Consider the following 23,421-nt stretch of genomic DNA (forward strand, 5'->3'; position numbering starts at 1 on the left):
TGGCTACATTACACTCAGTCCCTTCTTCCAGGTCGTTAATATAGATTGTAAATAGTTGGGGTCCCAGCACTGATCCCTGCAGCACCCCACTAGTTACTGTTTGCCAACCAGAGAATGAACCATTTATCCTGACTCTCTGTTTTCTGTTAGTTAGCCAATCCTCTATCCATGCTAATATATTATCCCCAACCCCGTGAACTTTTATCTTGTGCAGTAACCTCTTATGCGGCACCTTGTCAAATGCCTTCTGGAAGTCCAAATACACCACATCCACTGGTTCCCCTTTATCCACCCTGTTCATTACATCCTCAAAGAATTCCAGCAAATTTGTCAAACATGACTTCCCCTTCATAAATCCATGCTGACTCTACCTGACTGAATTATGCTTTTCCAAATGTCCCGCTACTGCTTCTTTAATAATGGACTCCAACATTTTCCCAACCACAGATGTTAGGCTAACTGGTCTATAGTTTCCTGCTTTTTGTCTGCCTCCTTTTTTGCAATTTTCCAATCAGCTGGGACCTCCCCAGAATCCAGGGAATTGTGATAAATTACAACCCATGCATCCACAATCCCTGCCGCTAAGGCTCTAGGATGCAAGCCATCAGGTCCAGGGGATTTATCTGCCTTTAGTCCCATTATCTTACACCTTGCTACAACACACATGCACCATCTATGGAAACGATGTATTGTCTGCTGGGTGGTTGACCATCCACTCTCTCCCAGTAATAGAAAGACTTGCATTTATATAGCGCCTTTCACAACCACCGGGGAGAACTCCCCTGCTCTTCTTCGAAATAGTGCCATGTGATCTTTTATATCCACTTGAGAGAGCAGATGGAGCCTCGGTTTAATGTCTCAGCTGAAATGTGGCATCTCTGACAGTGCGGTGCTCCCTCAGTACTGCCCCTCCGACAGTGCAGCACTCCCTCAATACTGCCCCTCCGACAGTGCAGCACTCCCTCAGTACTGCCCCTCCGACAGTGCAGCACTCCCTCAATACTGCCCCTCCGACAGTGCAGCACTCCCTCAGTACTGCCCCTCCGACAGTGCGGCACTCCCTCAGTACTGCCCCTCCGACAGTGCGGCACTCCCTCAGTACTGCCCCTCCGACAGTGCGGCGTTCCCTCAGTAACGCACCAAGATGTTTTGTGCTCAAGTCCCTGGAGTGGGACTTGAACCCACAACCTTCTGACTCAGAGTGCTGCCCACTGAGCCACGGCTGATATTGTAGCCACAACATGCTCGCAGTAAAGGCAGTTAATGCCACGTTCAGAAACTCGTTGGAAATTAGCCGAGGTGATTGTGCGGTCACAAATGGAACTGGTGTTTCTCCAGCCTCTTGCTCCACCCATCTGCGTACTGACAAGGCGGCCCCATCTTGCGTGACAGTAAATCAGACCTGGCAGGAGGCTGGGCAGCACTGACAGTCCGAGAGTTAGTCTGACCTCAGCCTGGCCAGCAATTAGTGCACGACAAAGGCCCACAACTCTCCGAGCAAGCTGTACATATCGGCCAGGGTTCCCAATCGTAAATCAAAGCCATAAAAGCACTGGATGGCACGTGTTGGAGAAGCCCTACAGCAAGCCGTGCAGCTTGAATATTAGAGGTGTTGAAAACTTTAACGGGTGCATTACCGTGCCGCGCCTTTAAGCCTCGGCTTTTCCCGGGATCGGACTCGGAATTCCACGCATGCATAATGGGCGTGCAGTATGTACCAACCAAACTATCGTTATCGCCCCCTCCCCCCCCCCCACCAGCTCTGGCATGCAACTGCTGAGTTATCGCCCGTCAGCTCATCGCCCGATTCTCACCAATGTCTGAGCAGACGGCGCAAACTGTTATAAGGCCATAAAGTTACCGCTGCAGCTGGGTTACTGCCCATAATGGCGCGCGACGAATTTCCACCCTTAGACTTTTTTTTAAGAAAGCATATCAACTTCTTTTTTGAAATGAAGTAACCGAAGTGAAGGGCTGCAGGGAGTGGGGGGGGGGGGGGGGGGGCAATGGTCTGGGAAGGAAGGGGTCCCTGGGGGAGAGCCGGGGGGGGGGGGGGGGGGGGAGATGGCGCGTTGTTTCAATGATTGGGCAATGGTCCGGGAAGGAAGGGGTCACTGGGGGGAGAGCGGGGCGCGGGAGTGTAACAATGATTGGGTAATGGGCCAAGGAGGGCGGGGTCCCTGGGGGAGAGCCGGGGGGGGTAGGGGGGGGGGGGGGGCATTGTATCAATGATTGGGTAATGGGCCAAGGAGGGCGGGGTCCCTGGGGGAGAGCCGGGGGGGGGGGGGGGGGGGGGCGCGTTGTATCAATGATTGGGTAATGGGCCGGGAAGGAAGGGGTCCCTGGGGGAGAGCGGGGGATACGGTGTATCAGTGATTGGGCGATGGTCCGAGGAGGGAGGGGTCACTGGGAGAAAGCGTGGGGGGCGGGGGGGAGTGTATCAGTGATTGGGTAATGGGCGAGGAGGGCGGGGTCCCTGGGGGAGAGTCGTGGGGGGGGGGGGGGTGGCGGGGCGCGTTGTATCAATGATTGGGTAATGGGCGAGGAGGGCGGGGTCCCCGGGGGGAGAGCGGGGGATACGGTGTATCAGTGATTGGCCGATGGTCCGGGAAGGAAGGGGTCACTGGGGGGAGAGCGGGGCAGGGGGGAGGGGAAGTGCAATCGTGATTGTGTAATGGGCCGAGGAAGGCGGGGTCCCCGGGGCAGGGTGGGGGGGGGGGGGCGTGCGGTGTATCAGTAATTGGGCGATGGTCCGAGGAGGGAGGGGTCACTGGGAGAGAGTGTGGGGGGCGGGGGGGGGAGTGTATCAGTGATTGGGTAATGGGCGAGGAGGGCGGGGTCCCTGGGGGGAGAACGGGGGATGCAGTGTATCAGTGATTGGCCGATGGTCCGAGGAGGGCGGGGTCCCTGGGGGGAGAACAGGGGATGCGGTGGATCAGTGATTGGCCGATGGTCCGAGGAGGGAAGGGTCACTGGGAGAGAGCGTGGAGCGCGGTGTATCAGTGATTGGCCGATGGGCCGAGGAGGGCGGGGTCCCTGGGGGAGAGCGGGGGATGTGGTGTATCAGTGATTGGCCAATGGGCTGAGGAGGGCGGGGTCCCTGGGGGAGAGCGGGGGATGTGGTGTATCAGTGATTGGCCAATGGGCCAAGGAGGGCGGGGTCCCCGGGGCGAGAGCGGGGGATGTGGTGTATCAGTGATTGGTCAATTGGCCGAGGAGGGCGGGGTCCCTGGGGGAGAGCGGGGGATGTGGTGTATCAGTGATTGGGCGATAGTCCGAGGTGGGAGGGGTCACTGGGAGAGAGCGTGGGGGGCGGGGGGGAGTGTATCAGTGATTGAGTAATGGGCGAGGAGGGCGGGGTCCCTGGGGAAGAGCGGGGGATACGGTGTATCAGTGATTGGGCGATGGTCCGAGGAGGGAGGGGTCACTGGGAGAGAGCGTGGGGGGCGGGGGGGAGTGTATCAGTGATTGGGTAATGGGCGAGGAGGGCGGGGTCCCCGGGGGGAGAGCCGGGGATGTGGTGTATCAGTGATTGGCCAATGGGCCGAGGAGGGCGGGGTCCCCGGGGGAGAGCCGGGGATGTGGTGTATCAGTGAGTGGCCAATGGGCCGAGGAGGGCGGGGTCCCCGGGGGAGAGCCGGGGATGTGGTGTATCAGTGAGTGGCCAATGGGCCGAGGAGGGCGGGGTCCCCGGGGGAGAGCCGGGGATGTGGTGTATCAGTGATTGGCCAATGGGCCGAGGAGGGCGGGGTCCCCGGGGGAGAGCCGGGGATGCGGTGTATCAGGTCGTTCCAAGGGCTGGAGATCTTGGGGACACAGTGGGTTGGAGAAGATGCCTTGGTTGCGACAGTGAGGATGCAGCATGAAGGACGAGGGTGTGGGACAGGACCGTTGGAGCTTCAGAGGAACCACAGATGTTCACAGCACAGGAAGAGGCTGACAGCCCTTTGATTCTGTGCCAGAGCTGTGCCTCGAGCAATCAATCGCGCCCCCTACTTTAAACGTTGCCTGAAAAGATGCAGTGGTCCCTGCATCAACCGTGATACAGCAATCCCGACAACCCTCTGTAACGGCATCACTCCGATCTTCCCCACTACCACAGGAAGTGGCGCTTTCTCTGACGGAGGTGTGGGTGAGAGAGGGATGGTGAGAGGGGGATGGAGGGAGAGGGGGGCGGGAGAGGGATTTGGGAGTGGGGGGGGAAAGAGAGGGGCAGGGACAGAGGGGAGCAAGTGCGGGAGAGTCACCAATTACGGTGCTGTCAATCAAACGATAGTTCCAAGACCGGTTGAGAACACGCAGCCGTCTCTACACCAGGCCGACTGGATATTCAATGAGCTGTATTTACCTTCTGCCTGTCTGGCCTCCCACGCTGTACATTAAGGTCACTGCTCAGAGTCCAAACGCACTTTAAACTGGGCCAGAATTACTTGGATTTCCGACAGGAACTCGGCACTTCAACATGCTTATAATTTACATTGTTACCAGGGTTTATTGGAACCAGTCAGCTGCAGGAAAAACCTCACTCAAGCCAGCAAGTTCTAATATTCCATTATGAGTCACCGACAATTGCCTTAATTCGCCTCCTCAAAATATCCTCACCATTTCATATCGCCGGTGACAGACTTCCACCCAGCGGGACTGAACTGGCGACAGACTGACTTCTGTGTCTCCACAGATCGCACCTCACCTGCTGAGTGTTATACAGTGACAGACCTGTACCCACCAGTACTGTACCCCAGTGTTATACAGTGACAGACCTGTACCCACCAGTACTGTACCCCAGTGTTATACAGTGACAGACCTGTACCCACCAGTACTGTACCCCAGTGTTATACAGTGACAGACCTGTACCCACCAGTACTGTACCCCAGTGTTATACAGTGACAGACCTGTACCCACCAGTACTGTACCCCAGTGTTATAGTGACAGACTTGTACCCACCAGTATTGTACCCCAGTGTTATACAGTGACAGACCTGTACCCACCAGTACCGTACCCCAGTGTTATACAGTGACAGACCTGTACCCACCAGTACTGTACCCCAGTGTTATACAGTGACAGACCTGTACCCGCCAGTACTGTACCCCAGTGTTATACAATGACAGACCTGTACCCACCAGTACTGTATCCCAGTGTTATACAGTGACAGACCTGTACCCGCCAGTACTGTACCCCAGTGTTATACAGTGACAGACCTGTACCCACCAGTACTGTACCCCAGTGTTATACAGTGACAGACCTGTACCCACCAGTACTGTACCCCAGTGTTATACAGTGACAGACCTGTACCCGCCAGTACTGTACCCCAGTGTTATACAATGACAGACCTGTACCCACCAGTACTGTACCCCAGTGTTATACAGTGACAGACCTGTACCCACCAGTACTGTACTCCAGTGTTATACAGTGACAGACCTGTACCCACCAGTACTGTACCCCAGTGTTATACAGTGACAGACCTGTACCCACCAGTACCGTACCCCAGTGTTATACAGTGACAGACCTGTACCCACCAGTACTGTACCCCGGTGTTATACAGTGACAGACCTGTACCCACCAGTACTGTACCCCAGTGTTATACAGTAACAGACCTGTACCCAGCAGTACTGTACCCCAGTGTTATAGTGACAGACCTGTACCCACCAGTACTGTACCCCAGTGTTATACAGTGACAGACCTGTACCCACCAGTACTGTACCCCAGTGTTATACAGTGACAGACCTGTATCCCGGTACTGTACCCCAGTGTTATACAGTGACAGACCTGTACCCACCAGTACTGTACCCGTGTTATACAGTGAAAGACCTGTACCCACAAGGACAGTACCCCAGTGTTATAGTGACAGACCTGTACCCACCTGTACTCTACCCCAGTGTTATACAGTGACAGACCTGTTCCCACCAGTACTGTACCCCAGTGTTATACAGTGACAGACCTGTACCCACCAGTACTGTACTCCAGTGTTATACAGTGACAGACCTGTACCCACCAGTACTGTACCCCAGTGTTATACAGTGACAGACCCGTACCCACCAGTGCTGTACCCCAGTGGTATAGTGACAGATCTGTACCAACAAGGACTGTACCCCAGTGTTATACAGTGACAGACCTGTACCCACCTGTACTGTACCCCAGTGTTATACAGTGACAGACCTGTACCCACCAGTACCGTACCCCAGTGTTATACAGTGACAGACCTGCACCCACCAGTACCGTACCCCAGTGTTATACAGTGACAGACCTGTACCCACCAGTACTGTACTCCAGTGTTATACAGTGACAGACCTGTACCCACCAGTACTGTACCCCAGTGTTATACAGTGACAGACCTGTACCCACCAGTACCGTACCTCAGTGTTATACAGTGACAGACCTGTACCCACCAGTACCGTACCCCAGTGTTATACAGTGACAGACCTGCACCCACCAGTACCGTACCCCAGTGTTATACAGTGACAGACCTGCACCCACCAGTACTGTACCCCAGTGTTATACAGTGACAGACCTGTATCCACCAGTACTGTACCCCAGTGTTATACAGTGACAGACCTGTACCCACCAGTACTGTACCCCAGTGTTATACAGTGACAGACCTGTACCCACCAGTACTGTACCCCAGTGTTATACAGTGACAGACCTGTACCCACCAGTACTGTACCCCAGTGTTATACAGTGACAGACCTGTACCCACCAGTACCGTACCCCAGTGTTATACAGTGACAGACCTGTACCCAGCAGTACTGTACCCCGGTGTTATACAGTGACAGACCTGTACCCACCAGTACTGTACCCCAGTGTTATACAGTGACAGACCTGTACCCACCAGTACTGTACCCCAGTGTTATACAGTGACAGACCCGTACCCACCAGTACTGTACCCCAGTGTTATACAGTGACAGACCTGTATCCCGGTACTGTACCCCAGTGTTATACAGTGACAGACCTGTACCCACCAGTACTGTACCCGTGTTATACAGTGAAAGACCTGTACCCACAAGGACAGTACCCCAGTGTTATAGTGACAGACCTGTACCCACCTGTACTCTACCCCCAGTGTTATACAGTGACAGACCTGTACCCACCAGTACTGTACCCCAGTGTTATAGTGACAGACCTGCACCCACCAGTACTGTACCCCAGTGTTATACAGTGACAGACCTGTACCCACCAGTACTGTACCCCAGTGTTATATAGTGACAGACCTGTACCCACCTGTACTCTACCCCAGTGTTATACAGTGACAGACCTGTACCCACCAGTACTGTACCCCAGTGTTATGCAGTGACAACCTGTCCCCACCAGTACTGTACCCCAGTGTTATACAGTGACAGACCTGTACCCACCAGTACTGTACCCCAGTGTTATACAGTGACAGACCCGTACCCACCAGTGCTGTACCCCAGTGGTATAGTGACAGATCTGTACCAACAAGGACTGTACCCCAGTGTTATGCAGTGACAACCTGTACCCACCAGTACTGTACCCCAGCGTTATAGTGACAGACCTGTACCCACCTGTATTGTACCCCAGTGTTATACAGTGACAGACCTGTACCCACAAGGACTATACCCCAGTGTTATGCAGTGACAGACCTGTACCCACCAGTATTGTACCCCAGTGGTATAGTGACAGACCTGTACCCACAAGGACTGTACCCCAGTGTTATGCAGTGACAACGTGTACCCACCAGTACTGTACCCCAGTGTTATACAGTGACAGACCTGTACCCACCAGTACTGTACCCCAGTGTTATTCAGTGACAGACTTGCACCAAAAGTTCTGTACCCCAGTGTTATAGTGACAGGCCTGTACCCACAAGGACTGTACCTCAGTGTTATACAGTGACAGACCTGTACCCACCAGTACTGTACCCCAGCGTTATACAGTGACAGACCTATACCCACCAGTACTGTACTCCAGTGTTATATAGTGACAGACCTGTACCCACCAGTACTGTACCCCAGTGTTATAGTGACAGACCTGTACCTACCAGTACTGTACCCCAGTGTTATACAGTGATAGACCTGTACCCACCAGTACTGTACCCCAGTGTTATACAGTGACAGACCTGTACCCACCAGTACTGTACCCCAGTGGTATAGTGACAGACCTGTACCGACAAGGACTGTACCCCAGAGTAATACAGTGACAGACCTGTACCTACCAGTACTGTACCCGTGTTATAAAGTGACAGACCTGTACCCACCAGTACTGTACCCCAGTGTTATACAGTGAAAGACCTGTACCCACCAGTACAGTACAGTACCCCAGTGTTATAGTGACAGACATGTACCCACCAGTACTGTACCCCAGTGTTATATTGACAGGCCTGTACCCACAAGGACTGTACCCTAGTGTTATACAGTGACAGACCTGTACCCACCAGTACTGTACCCCAGTGTTATAGTGACAGACCTATACCCACCTGTACTGTACCCCAGTGTTATATAGTGACAGACCTGTATCCACCAGTACTGTACCCCGGTGTTATAAACTGACAGATCTGTACCCACCAGTACTGTACCCCAGTGTTATACAGTGACAGACCTGTACCCACCAGTACTGTACCCGTGTTATACAGTGACAGTCCTGTAACCACCAGTACTGTACCCAAGTGTTATAGTGACAGACCTGTACCCACCAGTACTGTACTCCAGTGTTATATAGTGACAGACCTGTACCCACCAGTACTGTACCCCAGTGTTATACAGTGACAGACCTGTACCCACCAGTACTGTACCCCAGTGTTATACAGTGACAGACCTGTACCCACCAGTACTGTACTCCAGTGTTATATAGTGACAGACCTGTACCCACCAGTACTGTACCCCAGTGTTATACAGTGACAGACCTGTACCCACCAGTACTGTACCCCGGTGTTATACAGTGACAGACCTGTACCCACCAGTACTGTACCCCAGTGTTATACAGTGACAGACCTGTCCCCACCAGTACTGTACCCCAGTGTTATACAGTAACAGACCTGTATCCACCAGTACTGTACCCCGGTGTTAAAAACTGACAGATCTGTACCCACCAGTACTGTACCCCAGTGTTATACAGTGACAGACCTGTACCCACCAGTACTGTACCCGTGTTATACAGTGACAGACCTGTACCCACCAGGACTGTACCCCAGTGTTATAGTGACAGACCTGTATCCACAAGGACTGTACCCCAGTGTTATACAGTGACAACCTGTACCCACCAGTACTGTACCCCAGTGTTATACAGTGAAAGACCTGTACCCACCAGTACTGTACCCCAGTGTTATAGTGACAGACCTGTACCCACAAGGACTGTACCCCAGTGTTATACAGTGACAACCTGTACCCACCAGTACTGTACCCCAGTGTTATACAGTGAAAGACCTGTACCCACCAGTACACTACCCCAGCGTTATAGTGACAGACCTGTATCCACAAGGACTGTACCCCAGTGTTATACAGTGACAACCTGTACCCACCAGTACTGTACCCCAGTGTTATACAGTGAAAGACCTGTACCCACCAGTACTGTACCCCAGTGTTATAGTGACAGACCTGTACCCACAAGGACTGTACCCCAGTGTTATACAGTGACAACCTGTACCCACCAGTACTGTACCCCAGTGTTATACAGTGAAAGACCTGTACCCACCAGTACACTACCCCAGCGTTATAGTGACAGACCTGTACCCACCTGTACTGTATCCCAGTGTTATAGTGACAGACCTGTACCCACCAGTACTGTACCTCAGTGTTATACAGTGACAGACCTGTACCCACCAGTACTGTACCCCAGTGTTATATTGACTGACCTGTACCCACAAGGACTGTACACCAGTGTTATACAGTGACAGACCTGTACCAACCAGTACTGTACCCCAGTGTTATATAGTGACAGACCTGTACCCACCAGTACTGTGCCCCAGTGTTATACAGTGACAGACCCGTAACCACCAGTACTGTACCCCAGTGTTATACAGTGACAGACCTGTACCCACCAGTACTGTACCCCAGTGGTATATTGACAGACCTGTACCCACAAGGACTGTACCCCAGTGTTATGCAGTGATAAAGTGTACCCACCAGTACTGTACCTCAGTGTTATGCAGTGAAAGACCTGGACGCACCAGTAAAGTACCCCAGCGTTATAGTGACAGACCTGTACCCACCTGTATTGTACCCCAGTGTTATTCAGTGACAGACTTGCACCAAAAGCTCTGTACCCCAGTGTTATAGTGACAGGCCTGTACCCACAAGGACTGTACCTCAGTGTTATACAGTGACAGACCTGTACCCACCAGTACTGTACTCCAGTGTTATATAGTGACAGACCTGTACCCACCAGTATTGTACCCCAGTGTTATAGTGACAGACCTGTACCCACCAGTACTGTACCCCAGTGTTATACAGTGACAGACCTGTACCCACCAGTACTGTACCCCATTGTTAAAGCACATGGGATTGGGGGTAGTGTGCTGGCGTAGATTGAGAACTGGTTGTCAGACAGGAAGCAAAGAGTAGGAATAAATGGGGACTTTTCAGAATGGCAGGCGGTGACTAGTGGGGTACCACAAGGTTCTGTGCTGGGGCCCCAGCTGTTTACACTGTACATTAATGATTTAGACGAGGGGATTAAATGTAGTATCTCCAAATTTGTGGATGACACTAATTTGGGTGGCAGTGTGAGCTGCGAGGAGGCTGCTATGAGGCTGCAGAGCGACTTGGATAGGTTAGGTGAGTGGGCAAATGCATGGCAGATGAAGTATAATGTGTATAAATGTGAGGTTATCCACTTTGGTGGTAAAAACAGAGAGACAGACTATTATCTGAATGGTGACAGATTAGGAAAAGGGGAGGTGCAAAGAGACCTGGGTGTCATGGTACATCAGTCAATGAAGATTGGCATGCAGGTACAGCAGGCGGTTAAGAAAGCAAATGGCATGTTGGCCTTCATAGCGAGGGGATTTGAGTACAGGGGCAGGGAGGTGTTGCTACAGTTGTACAGGGGTTTGGTGAGGCCACACCTGGAGTATTGTGTACAGTTTTGGTCGCCTAACCTGAGGAAGGACATTCTTGCTATTGAGGGAGTGCAGCGAAGGTTCACCAGACTGATTCCCGGGATGGCGGGACTGACCTATCAAGAAAGACTGGATCAACTGGGCTTGTATTCACTGGATTTCAGAAGAATGAGAGGGGACCTCATAGAAACGTTTAAAATTCTGACGGGGTTAGACAGGTTAGATGCAGGAAGAATGTTCCCAATGTTGCGGAAGTCCTGAACCAGGGGACACAGTCTAAGGATAAGGGGTAAGCCATTTAGGACCGAGATGAGGAGGAATTTCTTCACCCAGAGAGTGGTGAACCTGTGGAATTCTCTACCACAGAGAGTTGTTGAGGCCAATTCACTAAATATATTCAAAAAGGAGTTAGATGAAGACTTTACTGCGAGGGGGATCAAGGGGTATGGTGAGAAAGCAGGAATGGGGTACTGAAGTTGCATGTTCAGCCATGAACTCATTGAATGGCGGTGCAGGCTAGAAGGGCCGAATGGCCTACTCCTGCACCTATTTTCTATGTGACCCACCAGTACTGTACCCCAGTGTTATACAGTGACAGACCTGTACCCACCAGTACTGTATCCCAGTGTTATACAGTGAAAGACCTGTACCCACCAGGACAGTACCCCAGTGTTATACAGTGACAACCTCCACCCACCAGTACTGTAGCCCAGTGTTATACAGTGAAAGACCTGTACCCACCAGGACAGTACCCCAGTGTTATAGTGACAGACCTGTACCCACCTGTACTCTACCCCAGTGTTATAGAGTGACAGACCTGTAACCAAAAGTACTGTACCCCAGTGTTATACAGTGAAAGACCTGTACCCACCAGTACAGTACCCCAGCGTTATAGTGACAGACCTGTACCCACCTGTACTGTACCCCAGTGTTATACTGTGACAGACCTGTACCCAAAAGTACTGTACCCCGGTGTTATAGTGACAGGCCTGTACCCACAAGGACTGTACCCCAAGTGTTATACAGTGACAGACCTGTACCCACCAGTACTGTACCCCAGTGCTATAGAGTGACAGACCTGTACCCACAAGGAAAGTACCCCGGTGTTATACAGTGACAACCTGCACCCACCAGTACTGTAGCCCAGTGTTATACAGTGAAAGACCTGTACCCACCAGTACAGTACCCCAGTGTTATACAGTGACAGACCTGTACCCACCAGGACAGTACCCCAGTGTTATAGTGACAGACCTGTACCCACCTGTACTCTACCCCAGTGTTATACAGTGACAGACCTGTAACCAAAAGTACTGTACGCCGGTGTTATAGTGACAGGCCTGTACCCACAAGGACTGTACCCCAGTGTTATACACTGACAGACTTGTACCCACCAGTACTGTACCCCAGTGTTATACAGTGACAGACCTGTACCCACCAGTACTGTACCCCAGTGCTATACAGTGACAGACCTGTACCCACAAGGAAAGTACCCCAGTGTTATACAGTGACAACCTGCACCCACCAGTACTGTAGCCCAGTGTTATACAGTGAAAGACCTGTACCCACCAGTACAGTACCCCAGCGTTATAGTGACAGACCTGTACCCACCTGTACTGTACCCCAGTGTTATACAGTGACAGACCTGTACCCAAAATTACTGTACGCCGGTGTTATAGTGACAGGCCTGTACCCACAAGGACTGTACCCCAGTGTTATACACTGACAGACTTGTACCCACCAGTACTGTACCCCAGTGTTATACAGTGACAGATCTGTACCCACCAGTACTGTACCCCAGTGTTATACAGTGACAGACCTGTACCCACCAGTACTGTACCCCAGTGTTATACAGTGACAGACCTGTACCCACCAGTACAGTATCCCAGTGTTATAGTGACAGACCTGTACCCACCTGTACTGTACCCCAGTGTTATACAGTGACCGACCTGTAACCAGAAGTACTGTACCCCAGTGTTATAGTGACAGGCCTGTGCCCACAAGGACTGTACCCCAGTGTTATAGTGACAGACCTCTACCCACAAAGACTGTACCCCAGTGTTATACAGTGACAACCTGCACCCACCAGTACTGTACCCCAGTGTTATACAGTGACAGACCTGCACCCACTAGTACTGTACCCCAGTGTTATACAGTAACAGACCTGTGCCCACCAGTGCTGTACGCCAGTGTTCTACAGTGACAAACCTGTACCCACCAGTACTGTACCCCAGTGTTATACAGTGACAGACCTGCACCCACTAGTACTGTACCCCAGTGTTATACAGTGACAGACCTGTACCCACCAGTGCTGTACCCCAGTGTTCTACAGTGACAAACCTGTACCCACCAGTACTGTACCCCAGTGTTATACAGTGACAGACCTATACCCACCAGTACTGTACCCCAGTGTTATACTGTGACAACCTGTACCCACCAGTACTGTACCCCAGTGTTATACAGTGACAGACCTGCACCCACTAGTACTGTACCCCAGTGTTATACAGTAACAGACCTGTACCCACCAGTACTGTACCCCAGTGTTATACAGTGACAGACCTGTACCCACCAGTACTGTACCCCAGTGTTACACAGTGACAGACCTGTACCCACCAGTACTGTACCCCAGTGTTACACAGTGACATACCTGTACCCACCAGTACTGTACCCCAGTGTTATACAGTGACAGACCTGTACCCACCAGTACTGTACCCCAGTGTTCTAGAGTGACAAACCTGTACCCACCAGTACTGTACCCCAGTGTTATACAGTGACAGACCTGTACCCACCAGTACTGTACCCCAGTGTTATACAGTGACAGACCTGTACCCACCAGTACTGTATCCCAGTGTTATACAGTGACAGACCTGCACCCACCAGTACTGTATCCCAGTGTTATACAGTGACAGACCTGCACCCACCAGTACTGTACCCCAGTGTCATACAGTGACAGACCTGCACCCACCAGTACTGTACACCAGTGTTATACAGTGACAGACCTATACCCACCAGTACTGTATCCCAGTGTTATACAGTCACAGACCTGCACCCACCAGTACTGTACCCCAGTGTTATACAGTGACAGACCTATACCCACCAGTACTGTACCCCAGTGTTATACAGTGACAGACCTGTACCCCAGTGTTATACAGTGACAGACCTGTACCCAGCAGTACTGTACCCCAGTGTTATACAGTGACAGACCTGTACCCACCAGTTCTGTACCCCAGTGTTATACAGTGACAGACCTGTACCCACCAGTACTGTACCCCAGTGTTATACAGTGACAGACCTGTACCCACCAGTACTGTACCCCAGTGTTATACAGTGACAGACCTGTACCCACAAGGACTGTACCCCAGTGTTATACAGTGACAGACCTGTACCCACAAGGACTGTACCCCAGTGTTATACAGTGACAGACCTGTACCCACAAGGACTGTACCCCAGTGTTATACAGTGACAGACCTGTACCCACCAGTACTGTACCCATGTTATACAGTGACAGACCTGTACCCACCGGTACTGTACCCCAGTGTTATACAGCGACAGAGCTGTACCCACCAGTACTGTATCCCAGTGTTATAGTGATAGGCCTGTACCCAGAAGGACTGTACCCCAGTGTTATACAGCGACAGACCTGTACCCCAGTGTTATATAGTGACAGACCTGCACCCACCAGCACTGTACCCCAGTGTTATACAGTAACAGACCTGTACCCACCAGTACTGTACCCCAGTGTTATAGTGACTGACCTGTACCCACACGGACTGTACCTCAGTGTTATACAGTGACAGACCTATACCCACCAGTACTGTACCCCAGTGTTATACAGTGACAGACCTGTACCCCAGTGTTATACAGTGACAGACCTGTACCCAGCAGTACTGTACCCCAGTGTTATACAGTGACAGACCTGTACCCACCAGTTCTGTACCCCAGTGTTATACAGTGACAGACCTGTACCCACCAGTACTGTACCCCAGTGTTATACAGTGACAGACCTGTACCCACCAGTACTGTACCCCAGTGTTATACAGTGACAGACCTGTACCCACAAGGACTGTACCCCAGTGTTATACAGTGACAGACCTGTACCCACAAGGACTGTACCCCAGTGTTATACAGTGACAGACCTGTACCCACAAGGACTGTACCCCAGTGTTATACAGTGACAGACCTGTACCCACCAGTACTGTACCCATGTTATACAGTGACAGACCTGTACCCACCGGTACTGTACCCCAGTGTTATACAGTGACAGAGCTGTACCCACCAGTACTGTATCCCAGTGTTATAGTGATAGGCCTGTACCCAGAAGGACTGTACCCCAGTGTTATACAGCGACAGACCTGTACCCCAGTGTTATATAGTGACAGACCTGCACCCACCAGCACTGTACCCCAGTGTTATACAGTAACAGACCTGTACCCACCAGTACTGTACCCCAGTGTTATAGTGACTGACCTGTACCCACACGGACTGTACCTCAGTGTTATACAGTGACAGACCTGTACCCACCAGTACTGTACCCCAGTGTTATACAGTGACAGACCTGTACCCACCAGTACTGTACTCCAGTGTTATACAGTGACAGACCTGTACCCACCAGTACTGTACCCCAGTGGTATAGTGACAGACCTGTACCCACAAGGACTGTACCCCAGTGTTATACAGTGACAGACCTGTACCCACCAGTACTGTACCCCAGTGTTATACAGTGACAACCTGCACCCACCATTACTGTACCCCAGTGTTATACAGTGAAAGACCTGTACCCACCAGGACAGTACCCCAGTGTTATAGTGACACCTGTACTCTACCCCAGTGTTATACAGTAACAGACCTGTAACCAAAAGTACTGTACCCCAGTGTTATACAGTGACAGACCTGTACCCACCAGTACTGTACCCCAGTATTATAGTGACAGACCTGTACCCACCAGTACTGTACCCCAGTGTTATATAGTGACAGACCTGTACCCACCAGTACTGTACCCCAGTGTTATACAGTGACAGACCTGTACCCACAAGTACTGTACGCCAGTGTTATACAGCAACAGACCTGTACCCACCAGTACTGTACCCCAGTGTTATACAGCGACAGACCTGTACCCACCAGTACTGTACCTCAGTGTTATAGTGACAGACCTGTACCCACCAGTACTGTACCCCAGTGTTATACAGTGACAGACCTGTACCCACCAGTACTGTACAACAGTGTTATAGTGACAGACCTGTACCCACCAGGACTGCACCCCAGTGTTATAGTGACAGGCCTGTACCCAGAAGGACTGTACCCCAGTGTTATACAGTGACAGACCTGCACGTACCAGTACTGTACCCCAGTGTTATACAGTGACAGAGCTGTACCCACCAGCATTGTACCCCAGTGTTATACAGTGAAAGACCTGTACCCACCTGTGCTGTACCCCAGTGTTATACAGTGACAGACCTGTACCCAAAAGTACTGTACCCCAGTGTTATAGTGACAGGCCTGTACCCACCAGTACTGTACCCTAATGTAATGGTGACAGACCTGTACCCACAAGGACTGTACCCCAGTGTTATATAGTGACAGACCTGTACCCACCAGTACTGTACCCTAGTGTTATATGGTGACAGACCTGCACCCACCAGTACTGTACCCTAGTGTTATATGGTGACAGACCTGTACCCACCAGTACTGTACCCCAGTGTTATACAGTGACAGACTTGTACCCACCAGTACTGTACCCCAGTGTTATACAGTGACAGACCTGTACCCACCAGTACTGTACCCCAGTGTTATACAGCGACAGACCTGTACCCACCAGTACTGTACCCCAGTGTTATACAGTGACAGACTTGTACCCGCCAGTACTGTACCCCAGTGTTATACAGTGACAGACCTGTACCCACCAGTACTGTACCCCAGTGTTATACAGTGACAGACCTGTACCCACCAGTACTGTACCCCAGTGTTATACAGTGACAGACCTGTACCCTGCTCCGCCTCTGAATAAGATCGTGGCTGAAATGATTTTGACCTCAACACTTCTCCGCCCGTTCCCCATAACCCTCGACTCCCTTATCGTTCAAAAATCTGTGTAACTCCACCTGAAATATATTCAGTTACTGGTGCAGCCAGTACCCAGCAGTGCTGAAGGAGAATTTCTCATTGCCCGCACCCTGCCCTGCTGAAATTCAAGCAACACGGAGCATGGTGCTCTGGAAGAAACAGTTTTAACAGAAGCTGCAGTTTAAGGTGCTCGGAAAGGGTAACAGGACAGGGGTGAAAGGACTGGTTGTACCCTCCCCCCGTGCGCTGGGCATGTTGAGTTATACAGTGGTCTCACTACAATCCTCGAGAAGGAACTCGTGTCGATCCAGGACGGAGAAAACAAAACTGAGCAATCGGGCGAGCAGGAGCTGGCACAGCGGGATCTGTGGCCTCGGGTCATTGGGGGAACACTCGGCGGGGGGGGGGGGAGCAGTCGGAGGGGGGGGGGCGGAAAAGACCTGGGGAAACGCTGGGCGGGGGAGCGCTGGGCGGGGGAACGCTGGGCGGGGGAGCGCTGGGCGGGGGAGCGCTGGGCGGGGGAGCGCTGGGCGGGGGAACGCTGGGCGTGGGAACGGTCGGCGGGGGAGCGCTGGGCGGGGGAGCGCTGGGCGGGGGAACGCTGGGCGGGGGAACGCTGGGCGGGGGAACGCTCGGCGGGGGAGCGCTGGGCGGGGGAGCGCTGGGCGGGGGAGCGCTGGGCGGGGGAACGCTGGGCGGGGGAACGCTGGGCGGGGGAGCGCTGGGCGGGGGAGCGCTGGGCGGGGGAACGCTGGGCGGGGGAGCGCTGGGCGGGGGAACGCTCGGCGGGGGAGCGCTGGGCGGGGGAACGCTGGGCGGGGGAGCGCTGGGCGGGGGAACGCTGGGCGGGGGAACGCTGGGCGGGGGAACGCTCGGCGGGGGAACGCTGGGCGGGGGAGCGCTGGGCGGGGGAGCGCTGGGCGGGGGAGCGCTGGGCGGGGGAACGCTGGGCGGGGGAACGCTGGGCGGGGGAACGCTGGGCGGGGGAGCGCTGGGCGGGGGAACGCTGGGCGGGGGAGCGCTGGGCGCGGGAGCGCTGGGCGGGGGAACGCTGGGCGGGGGAACGCTGGGCGGGGGAGCGCTGGGCGGGGGAGCGCTGGGCGGGGGAGCGCTGGGCGGGGGAACGCTGGGCGGGGGAACGCTGGGCGGGGGAGCGCTGGGCGGGGGAACGCTGGGCGGGGGAACGCTGGGCGGGGGAACGCTGGGCGGGGGAACGCTGGGCGGGGGAACGCTGGGCGGGGTAAACACTTGGTGGGGGAGCGCTGGGCGGGGGAGCGCTGGGTGGGGGAGCGCTGGGCGGGGGAGCGCTGGGCGGGGTAAACACTTGGTGGGGGAGCAGTCTGCCCGAATGCTGCAGGACTCGGTGCTGCATCTGTTGTTGACGGGGTTCCCGCAGCAACTGCATTCCGGCCTCTTGCCAGGAGAGAGCGAGGGGAGGAGTCAGTTTATTTGCTATTCACAACCTTACTTCAGGAAATAACCCGGCTCTCACTGACTGCAATACACTGCGTGTGGCTTTCTCTATTACTAGCTGTATCTCAACTATTCCAACCCACCCTGGCTGGCATCCCACCTTCCACCCTCCATACACTAGAGGTGATCCAAAACCCTGCTGCCGTGTCCTGAGTCACACCAAGCCCATTTCTCCATGACCCCTATGCTCGGTGACCTACATTGGCTCACTGCCCAGCCAGAGGAGAGAGGGGGGGGGGGTGGGAGGGGAGAGAGGGGACGGGGCGGGGGGGGGGGGAAGAGAGGTCGGGGCGGGGGGGAGAGAGAGGGCGGGGCGGGGTAGAGAGAGAGGGCGGGGCGGGGGGAGAGAGAGGGCGTGGTGGGAGAGAGAGGGCGTGGTGGGGGGAGAGAGAGGGCGGGGCGGGGGGAGGCAGAGGGCGGGGCGGGGGAGGAAGAGGGCGGGGCGGGGGAGGGGGAGGGCGAGGGCGGGGCGGGGGGAGGGAGATGGTTGGCGGGGGGAGAGAGGGCGGGGCTGGGGGAGAGAGGGCGGGGTGGGGGGAGAGAGGGCGGGGCGGGGGTAGAGAGGGCGGGGCTGGGGGAGAGAGGGCGGGGCGGGGAGAGGGCGGGGCGGGGGGAGAGGGCGGGGCGGGGAGAGGGGACGGGGCGGGGAGAGGAGAGGGGGTGGGGGGAGAGGGGGCGGTGCGGGGGGAGAGGGGGCGGGGGTAGAGGGGGCGGGGCGGGGGGAGGGAGAGGGCGGGGCGGGGGAGGGGGAGGGCGAGGGCGGGGCGGGGGGAGGGAGATGGTTGGCGGGGGGAGAGAGGGCGGGGCTGGGGGAGAGAGGGCGGGGTGGGGGGAGAGAGGGCGGGGCGGGGGTAGAGAGGGCGGGGCTGGGGGAGAGAGGGCGGGGCGGGGAGAGGGCGGGGCGGGGGGAGAGGGCGGGGCGGGGAGAGGGGACGGGGCGGGGAGAGGAGAGGGGGTGGGGGGAGAGGGGGCGGTGCGGGGGGAGAGGGGGCGGGGGTAGAGGGGGCGGGGCGGGGGGAGGGAGAGGGCGGGGCGGGGGAGGGCGAGGGCGGTGCGGTGGGAGGGAGATGGTTGGCGGGGGGAGAGAGGGCGGGGCGGGGGGAGAGAGGGCGGGGCGGGGGGAGAGGGCGGGGCGGGGAGAGGGGACGGGGCGGGGAGAGGAGAGGGGGCGGGGGGAGAGGGGGCAGTGCGGGGGGAGAGGGGGCGGGGGTAGAGGGGGCGGGGCGGAGGGAGGCGGGGGAGAGAGAGCGGGGCGGGGGAGGCGGGGAGAGGGGGCGGGGCGGGGGAGAGAGGGTGGGGCGAGAGGGGGCGTGGCGAAAGGGGGCGGGCGGGGGGAGAGAGGGCTGGGGGAGAGGGGGCGGGGCGGGGGGAGAGAGGGCGGGGCGGGGAGAGGGGCGGCGGGGCAGGGGGAGAGGGGGCGGGGCAGGGGGAGAGGGGGCGGGGCAGGGGGAGAGGGGGCGGGGCAGGGGGAGAGGGGGCGGGGCAGGGGGAGAGGGGGCGGGGCAGGGGGAGAGGGGGCGGGGCAGGGGGAGAGGGGGCGGGTTAGCGGGAGAGGAGAGCGCAGAAATAATAGAAAAGCAAATTACAATTTAAATGGAGAAAGATTGCAAAGTGCTGCAGTGCAGCGGGACCTGGGGGTACTTGTACATGAAACACAAAAGGATAGTATTCAGGTACAGCAAGTGATCAGGAAGGCCAATGGAACCTTGGCCTTTATTGCAAGGGGGATAGAGTATAAAAGCAGGGAAGTCTTGCTACAGCTATACAGGGTATTGGTGAGGCCACACCTGGAATACTGCTGCAGTTTTGGTTTCCATATTTACGAAAGGATATACTTGCTTTGGAGGCAGTTCAGAGAAGGTTCACTCGGTTGATTCCGGGGATGAGGGGGTTGACTTATGAGGAAAGGTTGAGTAGGTTGGGCCTCTACTCATTGGAATTCAGAAGAATGAGAGGTGATCTTATCGAAACGTATAAGATTATGAGGGGGCTTGACAAGGTGGATGCAGAGAAGATGTTTCCACTGATGGGGGAGACTAGAACTAGGGGGCACGATCTTAGAATAAGGGGCCGCCCATTTAAAACTGAGATGAGGAGAAATTTCTTCTCTCAGAGGGTTGTAAATCTGTGGAATTCGCTGCCTCTTACTATGCCCTGGGTATCATTAAGTCCTTTTAAAATTATCTTGCACCTGAAAATGGCATCAAGAAGCAGCAAGGTTGTGATGGCCGGTGAAAGTGTTGCTTCACAGGGCTGCATGCCATTGTTGAGCTGTCACTCGATGAAAGGTTCTGCAGAATGACAACTGCAGCATCAAACCCTGTCAGCAGCTGCTGCTTACTGTAGCTGGGGCAGTCAGCACAGGCCGGCCAAGGCAACAAGTATTCTCTTGGTCACAGCTCACGGTGACCGCAGGCTGCAACTCCTTAATCTCTGGTGAAAAGCACACTGCGGGACTGAGAGAGAGAGACACAGAGAGAGAGGCCAAGTAAAAGGGAGAGAGACAGAATCCAAAGAGACAGAAAAACGAGAGAGAGAACGCACACACACACACATAGACCGAGAGCAAAACCAAGAGAGCGAGCGCGCGAAAGAGAGAGTGCGCGAGAGAGAGAGCGCGCGACAGAGAGAGAGAGCGCGCGACAGAGAGAGAGAACACGCGACAGAGAGAGAGAGAGTGCGCGACAGAGAGAGAGAGTGCGCGACAGAGAGAGAGAGCGCGCGACAGAGAGAGAGAGAGAGAGAGAGAGAGAGAGCGCGCGACAGAGAGAGAGAGAGAGAGCGCGCGACAGAGAGAGAGAGAGCGCGCGACAGAGAGAGAGAGAGAGAGAGCGCGCGACAGAGAGAGAGAGCGCGCGACAGAGAGAGAGAGCGCGCGACAGAGAGAGAGCACACAAGTACCCCCAGGTCCCGCTGTACTGAGGCACTTTGCAATCTTTCTCCATTTAAATAATAACTTGTTCTTTGATTTTTTATGCCCACACTTTCCAACATTATACTCCACCTGCCAAATTTTTTCCCACTCACTTAGCCTGTCTATGTCCTTTTGCGGATTTTGTGTGTCCTCCTCACACATTGCTTTTCCTCCCATCTTTGTATCGTCTGCAAACTTGGCTACGTTACACTCGATCCCTTCTTCCAAGTCGTTAATATAGATTGTAAATAGTTGAGGCCCCAGCACTGATCCCTGCGGCACCCCGCTAGTTACTGGTTGCCAACCAGAGAATGAACCATTTATCCCGACTCTCTGTTCTCTGTTAGTTAGCCAATCCTCTATCCATGCTAATATATTACCCCCAACCCCGTGAACTTTATCTTGAGCGATTATAGTCAGGGATGCTCAAGAGGGCAGAATTAGAGGAGCGCAGACATCTCCGGGGGCAGGGGGGAGGGTTGGGGCTGGTTGTAGATTAGAGAGATAGGGAGGGGCGAGGCCATGGAGGGATTTGAAAACATGGATGAGAATTTTGAAATCAAGGCGTTGCTTAACCGGGAGCCAATGTAGGCCAGCGAGCACAGGGGGTGATGGGTGAGCGGGACTTAATGCAAGTTAGGACACGGGCAACCAAGTTTTGGATCACCTCTAGTTTACGTAGCGTAGAATGTGGGAGGCCAGGCAGGAGTGCGTTGGAATAGTAAAGTTTGGAGGTAACAAAGGCATGGATGAGGGTTTCAGCAGCAGATGAGCTGAGGCAGGGGTGGAGACGGGCGATGTTACGGAGGTGGAACTATGTGGCCGGAAGCTGATTTCAGGGTCAAATATGACACCAGGGTTGTGAACAGTGTGGTTGAGCCTCAGACAGGAGTTGGGGAGAGGGATGGAGTCAGTGGGGTGGGAACGGAGTTTGTGGCGGGGACCGAAAACAATGGCTTAGGTCTTCCCAATATTCGAGCGGAGAAAATTTGTGCTCATCCAGTCTGACAATTGAGAGACCGAGGAGGGGTGGAGAGAAGTGGGGTGAGGTAGAGCTGGGTGTCTCAGCGTACATGTGGAAACTGACGCTGTGTTTCCAGATGATGTTGCCGAGGGGCAACATGAAGATGAGGAATAGGAGGGGGCCAAGGATAGATCCTTGAGGAATACCAGAGGTAACGATGCGGGGGCGGGAAGAGAAGCCGTTGCAGGAGATTCTCTGGCTACGATTCGATGGATACGAATACTCCAGGTGCAGGGCCCAGTATAATTGCAGTAAAACTTGTTTAATCTAATACTCCAATCCTCTGGATATTTTCTTTCCAGCAGCTTGTTACTATTTCAGTGTGTTGCCGTCGCTGTGACAACGCAGAATTCACGGCACATTCCCAGCCGATGAATCCAGTTTACAGGTTTTTGGACAGAGCGGGCCAGATTTAATTTGTGTCTTTGGCTGCTGAGACAGTTTACACAGAGATCCTGGAACAAGCGATGAATTAAATGGCGACGGCCTTCTGGCACCGACACTCCCAAGCACTGGCTTCTGGCCGACACATGGGCGATGCCGAGAGAGTTACCCATCGACTGGGCGACCCCACCCCATTGCCAAACAAGGTCTAGCCCCCTGCGTCCCTGCTCCCCCGAGACAGGGGCCTGGCCATTCCGAAACAGAAGGCCAACGCACGGTGACACCCGAACAACCTCTGGAGTCAGAGAGGTGCGAGAGAGAGATTTACGACAAGTGCCCCTGCCCCTTCAGTGTGGCCAAGTGTTCCCACCTAGCAGTGGCTCAGTAACAAGCCCACCGGCAGACAGCACTGAGCGAATGACGTCCGCACCAGTCCCACCACAATGCTAAATAAAAACTGAAGTCTGCTTTCAATGAACGAGTATCAGTAGATTCTTTTAAGACCCTGGGATGTATGCCATCAGGTGGAGATAGACAGGTTTTTGAGCGATAAGGGAGTAA

At 54.4% G+C, this 23,421-nt stretch overlaps 1 protein-coding gene across 12 annotated transcripts in view; it reads right to left on the reverse strand.

Annotated features, from left to right (window-relative positions):
* Positions 1 to 23,421, reverse strand: part of stim1b (stromal interaction molecule 1b) — a 238,353-nt gene that overhangs the window by 114,652 nt on the left and 100,280 nt on the right. The window lies entirely within an intron of this gene.

The sequence above is a fragment of the Pristiophorus japonicus genome, chromosome 10 (genome assembly GCF_044704955.1).
Source record: "Pristiophorus japonicus isolate sPriJap1 chromosome 10, sPriJap1.hap1, whole genome shotgun sequence".
Classification (NCBI taxonomy): Eukaryota; Metazoa; Chordata; class Chondrichthyes; family Pristiophoridae; genus Pristiophorus; species Pristiophorus japonicus.